The following is a 12,179-nucleotide window of genomic DNA, read 5'->3' on the forward strand; positions in this document are numbered from 1 at the left end:
CCTACAGTATAATAAACTATATATTTATATTATCGTTCTGTTTTATATGCGTGGGCTGCAATTTTGTCTGACACTTTAAATGCTCGAGCGCTTTAAAGCAGGATTGGTTGTAAATTTATTTATTTAATTATTTTTTTATTGTTCATCAGCTGGAAGAAAAAAAATAAATAAATAAAATCTGGAACCGGTTCCCGCAATATCATTCCTCATGGTCATTATCGTTATAGTTGTGGTGTAGACTGTTCTTTTAAATGTAGAACAATTTTTCGTTATAGTTGGTGTGAAGGGGCCTTAAAAGTAATTTATTTGACAAGGTTTCAGAATTGTAATATTTGCAATTAACACGTGTTCTGCCAAGTAATCTAGTATTACATTTTTGAAAGTAACATTTATTAGTGAAAAAGTGTTTGAAACCTGTATCAAATAACTGACTTCTCAATAAAACATATATTTTATTAAATGCATATCTAATCAGATGGTGCATTATCTGCATATTAGAAATATGAACCAGCTGATTCACAATACATTTTTATGGTTATACATTGTGTGTATGGTAACGCTCCATTTTGATAAAAGGAAAAACAAAACTTTGTGGCCTTTTCACCTGTAGCACCTCCCCTTCACGTACACGTCACGAGCCTCTGAGCACTGAGGGCGCGCGCACTCTCACGAGCCGGAGAGACGCGCGAGGGGAGCAGCGAGTCACCGAACGAGCGCGCTTACGAGACTGCGCCCATCACACCGAGACCAGCAGCCTGAACAATGGCAGCATCCAGCAGCTGATTTACAGATGGAGACACGCTGGAGCTGATGAGTGGTCTTCAGCGGAGATTTTAAGAAGCGTTCCTGCTGTCATTAGAGATGGAGCGATAGAGGAGAGAGAATCAGCGGGCTGTTCTCCATCACTGACGGGAGGCGCGTCCACCTGCTCTCTGACTGGAGGCCCGGGATGCGCGAAAACATGCACAAGTGCCTCTGATAAAGGAAATTATTTCAACATATGAGCCGTTTTGTGGTGAAAAGAAATCGGCATCAAGAAATAAACACTGTCTGGCAGCATAAAGAATGGGTAAGTGCTGTTCTGCATGAAATACGGATGAAAACGCATCACTTTGCCAACATGCATGCATTACATGACTGTTCTTATACAGTGCACATTGATATTATGAGATATGATGAGGAGGTGTTCATAATGTGCGTAGTAATGTTACTTTTGGCTTCGTGAAACCCTGCTTACTTCTGACACTTGTCTCAAAACCAAGCATTTTTGGGCATGTGTTGTAAAACCTAGTGCGCTGCCATAGACAGCATGTTTGGGCACCATAGACTCAAACCTACATTGACAGCATTTTGGAACATCATGATCTCTAAGAGCTGCCTACATAGGCAATTTTTTGGGGGGGCATCATGGTGTCAAAAACAGTGAGCAGCCTACCTTGAAATCGTATTTGGACATTATGATTTTATATACAGAGAGGGCATTTTTGGCAGTCTTAGTAAAAAACATTGAGAGTTGCCTACCTAAACAGCATTTTTGGGCATCATGGACTCAGAAGTGGACTGCTTACTTAGACGGTATGTTTCCCCCATCATAGGCGCAGTTTTAAATATTCTCAATGATGCTATCTAGGTAGGTAGCTTGTTCGGTTTTACAATACAGAGTGTTGGATCATTCTTGCCTAATAGCCTACTCTTATTGTCTTATGCCAAAAAGAGTAGATCAAACAAACAAATATGAGGTCATTTTCAAAAGAAAAACTGTGAGTACTAATATACATTATGCTTGTGTCCCTTGAAGATGCATAAGTAAATTCATAATTAACTTATTGTCATTATTCAGTAACAGTATGAAAATGCAGTGTTTGTCTCATCAACCAAGTTTTTTCGGTTTCAAGAACAATTTAATTCCTGACAATTAATGACTGACCTAGACAGCATTTTTGGGCATTATGGTCTCAAAACCTAGTGACCACTCCTGACCATCAATGACTCTGTCTAGGTTCTGCCTGAGATATCCGGATATCCTTTAGTGGGCAGACTAAAAAGATGCTTGATGTATGATCCATTTTAAGAACTATACATAGGGCCTCAAGTCTGATGATGACCGTGTTTGTTTGCAGTCATATAAAAGAACTGAATCGCATTCTGATTGAATACATTGGCAGTTTTGAGCTCTATGTCAGCCCAATCTGTGCCGCTCACTCACTGAGTCACAAGTCTATCAATGGGCTAGTGTGTTTCTTTCGTTCTTTTTTTCAGTGTTTAGTCATACCGTCTGCTGGTTTTCTTCCCTATGGTCACCACAACAATGCCCTCTGAGATCATGGCTATAAGCATGAATGTTTTTGCAGTGACCAGATGGGATCATGAAGTATTTGAACCAGGGGCCAAAGTGAGATTCACGTTTTTTGTTGAACAACCTCTCAGCTCTAATGCATTCATCTTTTTTTCTTCCCCCTTATTGTATTTGTTCTCAATCATTTTTGATTCAATGACATTCCACTTCTGGTTTCTGTTTTTTGTTTTACCCTTTATTTTGCAGCATTCTTTTAATTCCATGGATCTCTTTATAATACAGTTCACTTGCATTGATTTGCCTTGGACTGCAAGCATCGTCGCTGTCGTTGTGAGTGTATTGTTTTTGTTCATTTAATTGAAAGACCTTGGCCTAAAGGATTTCTGAAAGCTTCTTTACTTCTAAGCTACTGCAATGGGAAAAATCCCTTATTAGCCACATTACAACAACAGTTTTGCTAAGTGATTATGTATTGAGAAGAGAACATATCTTGATGAGTATGTTTCAATTAGTACGACCAAATTATCGCCCAGGCAGATTAATCGGCTGTTATTCAGTCATTTTGAGATTATCAGCATTAGCTGGTATTTGTGCCTGATTAATTGGTCATTGCACCAAAATGTTGTCAGTTCAAATAGTGTTGTCTAATAAACTATTTTTAATATATATATATATATATATATATATATATATATATATATATATATATATTTTGAATTTGGCATATATATTGTGCAAAATCCTGTGTTCATTTAAATTCAATAATTTTTTGTTTATCTTATTTGCTATAATTTATCTGTTATCATCAGTTATCTATATATACCATCCTTCGGTTACGCTGCTTGCTAGTTATTAGAATCTTTATTGGCCATTAAAAAATAGGTCCACCAATCATTCTATAATTTGCATTGTCTACACTGGTATCAGTACCACTACCATCCTATCACTCGGTTGGTACATGTTTCATTTTCAGCAACTGTGATTTTTCTGTGTTTGAGTCATATTGCAGCATGTCTTTCTCTTGGAGCGTGGATAAGCTCAGTGAGGCAGGCTGCTGCTGTGAGACGGCGCTGTAATTAAACAGCGAGGTGAGGTCCATGGGAGATTGTTCAGCTTCTTGATTGCTTTTCATGGCCGGAGGGGGAGAGAGCTCAGGCTGCTCCTGAGGGACAGAGCCAGTGCACAGGCGTCAACGTCAGGCTTCCTGAGATCTCCACACACTGATAGCTCAAGACATTCTCCTATCGGCTCACCTGAGGCTAAAGTTCAAGAACCAGTCTAGCATTTCAGCTCAGTGAATAAAGTAAAAAAAATATGATTTTTAACCATAACTTAACAAAACCTTTAAAAGACAGACCTGCTGTGAGTTTAGAGGTTGTTAATCAAAGCTAAATGTTTTTGATGAAGCCATCTTTTCACATTATTTCAGCTTATTTTTAAAATAATCGTGTTTAACAGTGGAATTTGTGGTGAAAAACTACATTAAATGATGCTGCACAGAAAATTCCACCAATGAGTCAAGGCTAGCAAATCGAGCCAAAATCTCTCTAATGACACACTGTTCGAGATGCATCAGCGCCACGCAGATGAATTGGCGTATGACATCAAAGTACCGTGAGAGTGATTTTAAAAACTTAAATCGTTCTCGCGGTACTTTGATATCATACACCGATCGGTCTGCGCAGCACTGGTGCATTTCGAACAAGCCTAATGTAATAGAGTGGTGCAGGAATGATGTCAGAACCTTGTTCCCTCAAGATTTTCCTATGGGGTTTTATAATGGGTTTTCAATTTATGAGTTAAAGCCTGTGGTAAACATAACTTGACGATACTTTGACATTTTTTTCTACAACGTAAACTGCACACACCTATACCGGAAATGCGAATTATTTTCGTAAATGTTTGTTTCTAATAAGTAACTAGGGCTGTCACGATTCCTCGATTAAATTCTAGTACTCCATTTTAAAAAATCCTCAATTGCAATTTACCCATGTCGAGTAACTGGCAAAATACCGAAAGTGGCACATTTGATTTGATCTGCTGTAAAGTGTAACTAGATAAGAACATTTGGAATGTGAGTGTGCAATTTACGTTGTAGAACCCCATTATAAAACCCCATAGGAAAATCTTGAAGGAACCAGCGGTGAATTAGTTTTCTGGCTACTCTGTTGTTCTCAAAATACTTAAATATTTGTGTGTGTGTGTGTGTGTGTGTATGCATAGAAATATTAGGGGTGTCATGGTACGGCTGTCACGGTTCGGTACATACAGTCAGACGATGAATACAGTCAGTCACAGGCGATCCACACTCTAATCCAGAAGGGGGCGCGTGTGGTAATTCAACGCTGTTTGTTAACCGCCACAACAGGAAAAAGCGCAGAAGAAGAAGAACAGAAAATCTATGCATAGCTATGTTTACGATGTGTAAAAATCTCAACCAGCGTTTTAATCGCAGAAAAACATCAATAAAACAGCTTGAGAATAATATCTCTCATAGCATTACATTTACCTCAGGCAAGTCATTTAGTGTCCAAAGCATGTTTGTTCAATAGTAGAGAAGTGAACTCATTTCATTAAATGCACTATATTAGCTTATATATTCATTATATTTACCTGTTAGTAATGTCTTAATTATTTAATACATGTTTAAATAAATTTGAAATGAAAACAAGTTATGACAGTAACTCTGTAAATGATTATATTTCAAAAATGAACTGGTGTAGAAAAATAATTTAAAAATTATTATAAGTTTTCAATTAGTATAATAGTAATTTAATAGTTTGGGCTCTGTTGTTAATTGTAACCTTTAATATTATAGCAAAAAATTATACAGGACTCCCTGTATATAGTTTACACAGCATTAGCTGAGATAGATATAGATAGATATAGTATATGAGATATATACTTTATATATTGCTATAACCTTAAAACATCGTTTCTATAGATATAATCAACTTCTTTAAATTAACAGTTTTATATTTCACCATGTTTTTAATTCGATTATGTCCTTTACAATGCTTCATGGGATTGTAGTCCTTTTCCTCATTAAAGCTGTTAAATTCACAGTCTCGTACCTTATTCTTTTTGTCCGATTTTCAAATACTTTTTTGCTTCAAATCAAAACCCTATAGCTGGTTTGGTTGATTTGTGGCTTATAATGCTTTAACAAAGACTTTCATTAAAATCCCTATGGAGAAAAACACAGAACCAATGCCACTGAAACTACTGAGATGCTACTAGTAGATTTGGGTATTAGCCATGCTTTTCTTATGGTGTTGCAGTGTAAGTGAACCCTTCAGTAGAGCTGCCTAATTGGACAGTATTTTAGGGCATCGTGGTCTGAAAACCTAGTGAGCTGTCTAGACAGCATTTCTGGCCATGTTAGTATAAAATACCATATCAGCTGCCTGCAGTATGTAGAGTGGATTTTTGGGCCTCACAGTCTCAAAGCCTAGTAAGTTTCCTACCTAGACTGCATTGTGATCTGCCAACATAGACCGCATTTTTGGGCATCATAGTCGTAAAGTCTAGTGAGCTGCCTACCTACAGATGACATTATTGTGCATCATAGTTTAAAATCATGGTTTAAAAGAGTGATGGCATTTTTAGGCATCATGGTCTCGAAACCTAGCATGCAGTCTTTCTAAACCACACCTCTGAACATCATGGTCTCAAAACATAAGCTGCCTGTCTAAAACACATTTTGGAGTTTTGAGTTTTTGAGTCAGCTTAGCCATGTTAGCTATGTTCTAATTGTGTTTTCAGTCATGCTTGACTTTTAGTGTAGTTTCCCATGCTGTTACAGTGTAATGCAAACCCTTCGAAAGCAGTATACTTTCTCTTTCTGGCACACAACACATTTTTCTACTCATTCTTGGCACACGCTAAAGTGCACGTCTTTGTTTCCCTCACATTTAAAACAATATTAAAATGCCATGCACATGGAATATGCTCTATCTTGTTTAACTATACTGTACTGAACAGAACAGAACACACACATCTTTCTGTATGATGTGATAATTTCGTGTGGAAGCACACATCTGAATAAGCAGAGCTGTTCGGCTGAAGTAGCTCTTGATGGAGCATTTTTTTTCATTGTGAATGCTGTGGTGGTTTTACGCTACATGTAAATTGCTGGGTTGTAGTGGCTGTGGTCAAGAGCTCTTTGATGAAATCATATTCCAGCCATGTGCGACTCAGACAGTTGTCAACATTGTGGTGATTCACATAGAAATGACTGCAGGTGCAACGCAACGGTTGATTTTATTGAAACAGGAGGCAAAATCACAAAGTGAATGGTGTGCTCCAGATGAAATATTATTGTAATTGCATTTTTGTAGAGATAAAAACAGTTGACCAAAGAAAAGCTCAGTGACTGCGGTGCGATTTTTGAAAACGCCATAAACTGATGTTGAGATAGGAAGACGAAAGTTTTTTGTTGTTGTTGTTGTTTCTTTGTCCTGAATGTTATAAATTTTACTAACACCATCAGAGCACATTCTTGATGTTATGCCACCAAAAAAAAAAAAACCTCAATGAAATATTAGGGTACAAATTAAAGTTTAATGGCCTGTAGGAAGTATTTATTTATTATTCAAAAGGCAGTTAATTCTATACTTATACATGTTTTACTAGTGATATATTCATTTAATGCTCACCAAATAATAGTTATACCTAAACAATTCTAAAATCATAAACATGCATCTACATACATTTTTGCAAACTCCAAAAACATGAAAAGATTCTTTTTCACTGTCATGATAAGTGTCAGATTATTGATCAATAAAGACATATTTTCACACAAATCCTTTCACAATACTATGCTATGGCCTCAAAACACTTTTACCATAGTGATTTGTGAACTAACATATTTTGACGTTTACACCACATAATTAGCTCCATATGTGTGGCTTTTTTTATAGTAAACTTGCTCGGAAGCCCATGAAACACAAATCACATTAAAAGAGCTCAAGCAAAGCTAAAATGGCATGGTTGCTTCTGCAAATGTGTTGTTTTTATCTCTTGTTTCCATTTTTTAATACTTTTGGTTAGGTTTAGGGTTGGGTTTAATGTAGGTGGTTCGTTATTTCCCAACGCAATAGAGCTTTAATCTTTTAGTGCCACTTGCCAGACATTGGAACTACAGCGATACATGCAACAACCAACATAATCAATGTAATGCATGTTAAGTGCCTTCATAATACATTAAAATAGCTTTATAATGCATTATATATAGAGGCTTCACAGAAAGAGATCCTGCTTTATCTTGGGGGTTTTAATTGTGTGCTCGGTGGCGTTTTCATTACCCAACCCCCCATCATCTGTGGACTGCAGTGACACTAGAGTCTTTGTGTCTCTCAGCCTCTTAAACTGGCGGCTCTGGTTTCAGGATCTGCCACTGGAGCAGAGGATCGGGGCAGAGAAGCCATCTTTAAATACCACCAAATGAGTGGCTAAAAATGCTTGTATAACAATGTTTCATGCTTGTTTCTTCCATCCAGTTTTATAAAAGGTTGGTATGATGGTGTAATTGATAAAGATCTGGGCTGTTAACTCATGGGTTAGATTTTCAATGCATTTAAAGTATGATCTTCCCATTAGTGGAACACCAAAAACAATCAAAACCTTGAACAGAACATTGTTTATTTTAGTATAGTAAGAATATTGGTTCCCACTTTACATTAACTGCTATGCACTAACATTTAAATAAATCATTTGTAATTATGTAATTACAGCTGTAATTAATTTCTGTAATTTCATCTATAATTACACTGCATAATCTTTCTTAACACATTAACCCACCCACAAACCAACCCATACATACCACAAAACTTTACCACCTCAATATCCACCTCAATAGCTGCACAAGTGTTTTACAATAACACAATAAGTGCATTATACCTAAAAATAGTTTTGATGTAAGTACAAAGTAGTTAAAGACACCTAATATAATGTGTGACTGAATACTATATATTCTTGGTGTAATTTAATGATAGTATATTGCTATGTATTGTACTGCAGAGCAGTAGGAAAGTGTTTTAGTCTGTTTCATGTGGTGTGGCTGTCAGATGATAAGCTTTAAGCTCGTTTATTCTCAGAGAGGTTGGCAGTACCATGTTTTGAAGTCCTTTGACTCTTTACTCTGTGCCTCAAATGATTTCATTTGTTCAGAACAGAGAACTTTGAAGGATGTTTGGATTTCTATGAAGTTGAAGCCTATATCATTTTTAACACTTTTAACACAAGACACATGCTTTGTCCACATTTTTATCACAGCTGCCAATTCCAAATGCAGAGAGAATTTCTTACTGGCTGTAAAACTGTTTATATATTGTATTGCATTATTTTTGTTTTTTGTACTGCCCATTTTCCTTGCATATTATATACAGGTTATTGGATCACTTGCAGCGTCATATATGAAATGAGCCAGTCCACATCTCTCAGTGACACACAGCACTTGTCACTAAAACATGACAACACATTGTGATTTGGTGATCTGGTTTAATTTTAAAAATAGGAGAAAAAAAAGCAAAAAAAAAAAGCATTAATTTCTGATTGCACGGCATACCGCCACCGCTCCTAGTCCCACTGTGAACCTTTTCTGTAAACTGTGTCTCATCTCTCAGTGTAGGCAGCGAGACTTTCACCTGTTTGTAGACTCATTCTTGGCCAGGAAGCTTGAGCCAGCTGGCAGACAGGGCTGTCATCAGCATGTGGTGGCACGCTGGGACCTGTCAAGGGTTTGTTTCTCCACCTCGCTAGCACAACCTCACTGGACTCAAGACATTTCAAACACACCACCAGATCTAAACAGGATTTTTTTGAGAGTAAGAGAAGGAAAACTCCTTTTTATTCATTATTAATCCATGTATCTGCTCCAATGCTTCAGCACCACCAATTAATTTTCTATTAAGGTCCAAATTTGCTTAATTTCTTCATTTATAGAGCATTGATAAATCTGTAGGAAGTCAAATCACTAAGACGTGGCATATTTAATCATAATTGTATTAATAACACCACTCTCAATAGTCTGACTCACGCATTAGAGAGTAGAGAGTGGCAAGAGTTCACTGCACGCTATAGTCACCGACTGATTCAGTTGCGCTAGTGATGACAATGATTCTGTTTGAAACCCTTGTGAGCTGCCTACCTAGACAGCATTTTTAAGGCATGATTCCAAATGTGAAGGCTGTTTCATGATTCCCTGCAAGGTACCACATTTTGGCCAATATCTAAGGCAGTACTGCATGTGTCCTTCATGAGAAAGACAATCCCAAATTGGTGATTAAATTTATTCAATTTAATACTGAAAGTTATCACTAAAAACATCACAGTCTAATAAAAAACTTAAAACGCATTATTTTACCAACTATTTTGTTTTTGCACTATTTACTTATTGTGCTTAAAAGAGTATTACATTGTTAGCTTATCAACATGCTATTGGTAAAGTCTATTGATTGCTATTGATGAGTAGAAGTCGCCAGTATGTCTACCAGTGTTGCAGATGGGTGCTTCCAGGGTAAACAGTTTTGTTGATTTTAATGGGAACACTTCAGTTTTGATGCATCGTGACACTCACGTCCAGTCTAGATACGGTGTAATTTCAGGTAGTTTATAGTTGCTGAGCAACTTGCTGCATTAATATATAATTCACCTAATGTGTGTATATCAGCTATCATCAATATTAATTTCATAATGTTAGTTTTAATGTGTTGTGTCTTTTGTTTAACTCAATTGTTCATAATGTGAAGTTTTTTTTATATCATGCTTCAATTAAGAAAATCAAGAGAGATGAAGTACCTTTCATTTGTGAAGTATTTAACTCACTCGATTATCCAATAATAGGCATTACTAAAATGCTGTGTATATTTAAAACATTTTTGGGTTGAATTTATTATATATATATATATATATATATATATATATATATATATACAGTGCTCAGTGTAAATAAGTACACCCCCTTTGAAAAGTAACATTTTACACAAAATCTGAACACAAAAACAATTTCCAAAATGATGACAAGACTAAGTTTTATATAACATCTGTTTAACTTATAACATGAAAGTAAGATTAAAAAAAAACTAAATTTTCAGTTTTACTCAAATTAGATTGATGCAAAAATGAGTACACCCCACTGAAAGTCTCTGGAGCAAAGCTGAATTTTAGACTACAAATGTTACAAGAATTCAACCACAGGTGAGTCTAATTATTCATTACACTGGTGTCCAGCAGACAGTTGACTATAAAAGGGTGTTAAAACCCCTTTCCATTTCATGTTGTCAGCAATGGCACCACAATGAAGAGAAATGTCACAAGACCTGAGAAAGAAAAATAATTTCTTTACACTAGAAAGGTGAAGGCTACAAGAAGATCAGCAAAGCTTTACTTATCAGTCAGAATACTGTAGCAAAAGTGGTACAAAAATTTAAAAAAGATGGAACTGCAACCATCTCACAGAGACGCCCAGGTCGTCCACAGAAGTTAACACCTCGACAGGAGCGTCTTCTGATGAGAAGGGTTGAAGAAAATCAGCATGCAAGTTCACTGCAGTTATCTAAAGAAGCAGAAAGCCAAACTGGGGTGACTATTTCCCGTGACACAATACGGCGTACACTGCAGAGGAATGGCATGCATGGGTGCCGTCCACGAAAGAAGCCTCTCCTAAAGCCCAGGCACAAAAAAGCCCACCTAGAGTTTGCCAGGGCCCATGCTGACAAAGATGAAGACTACTGGGACTCTATACTCTGGAGTGATGAGACCAAGATAAATGTTTTTGGAACTGATGGCATCAAAACTGAATGGCGTTGGAAAGGTGAAGAATACAAAGAAAATGCATGGTGCCTACAGTGAAACATGGTGGTGGCATTGTCCTTATGTGGGGCTGCATGAGTGCTGCTGGTGTCGGGGAGCTGCATTTCATTGATGGCATCATGAATTCACAGATGTACTGCTCTATACTGAAAGAGAAGATGCTACCATCACTCCGTGCCCTTGTGCACTTTTCCAACATGACAATGATCCTAAACACACATCTAAGGCTACTGTTGGATTTCTGAAGAAGAACAGGGTGAAAGTGATTCATTGGCTCCTGATCTGAACCCAATTGAACACCTATGGGGAATCCTGAGGAGACAAGTTGAGCATCACTCTCCATCCAGCATCCAGTCTCTAAAAGAGGTCATTCTTGAAGAATGGAAAAAGATAGATGTTGCAAAATGTTGCCATCTTGTTCATTCCATGCCTAGAAGACTTGGTGCTGTCATTAAAAAATCATGGAGGCCATACAAAGTACTAGATGTAGTAGTTTTTGTTAAGGGGTGTACTCATTTTTGCATCACCCTAATTTGAGTAAAACTGAAAAATGTATAATCTAAGTTATATTATTAACCTTACTTTCATGTTATAAGTTAAACAGATGTTATATTAAACTTAGTCTTGTCAACATTTTGGAAATTGTTTTTGTGTTCATTGAGATATTGTTTAAAATGTTACTTTTCAAAGGGGGTGTAATCATTTACGCTAAGCACTGTATATATATATATATTTATAAAATAAATATATTTTATTCATTTATAAATATGTGTTAAGAGGTTCCATTTCAGTTAGGTTGCTGCTTTAGAAGCTTCCTATTTAGAGCATAAACTGAAGCAGTGCACTAGCCTATGGAACATAGCTCCTGTATTTGCAAGGACAGTCAATTTTTAGGTAAGCATTAATGTAGCTACACCAGTGATGAACAGACCATGCACATGCACCTCTCATGTTTTGAAATGCTCTGTTTTTCAAAACAAGCAGGCGTGTTAAATCAGCCGCCCCTGAGGCTTTGACTAAAGAATAGGGCTTATGGGAAAAGCCAAAGCAGAACAACACTCAGACCTAG

General features: G+C 36.8%; 1 protein-coding gene and 1 long non-coding RNA gene across 2 annotated transcripts in view; one reads left to right on the plus strand and one right to left on the minus strand.

Moving 5' to 3' along the window:
* LOC127494726 (uncharacterized) overlaps positions 1-12,179 on the minus strand; it is a 578,474-nt gene that overhangs the window by 185,108 nt on the left and 381,187 nt on the right. The window lies entirely within an intron of this gene.
* The window catches only part of nexmifb (neurite extension and migration factor b), a 66,702-nt gene continuing 55,181 nt past the window's right edge, over positions 659-12,179 (plus strand). Inside the window, exon 1 of the mRNA XM_051860810.1 lies at positions 659-1,069. The gene's annotated coding sequence lies outside the window, so the exon portion shown is untranslated. The remainder of the gene's footprint in view (positions 1,070-12,179) is intronic.

The sequence above is a fragment of the Ctenopharyngodon idella genome, chromosome 14, assembly GCF_019924925.1.
Source record: "Ctenopharyngodon idella isolate HZGC_01 chromosome 14, HZGC01, whole genome shotgun sequence".
In the NCBI taxonomy this organism is placed as follows: Eukaryota; Metazoa; Chordata; class Actinopteri; order Cypriniformes; family Xenocyprididae; genus Ctenopharyngodon; species Ctenopharyngodon idella.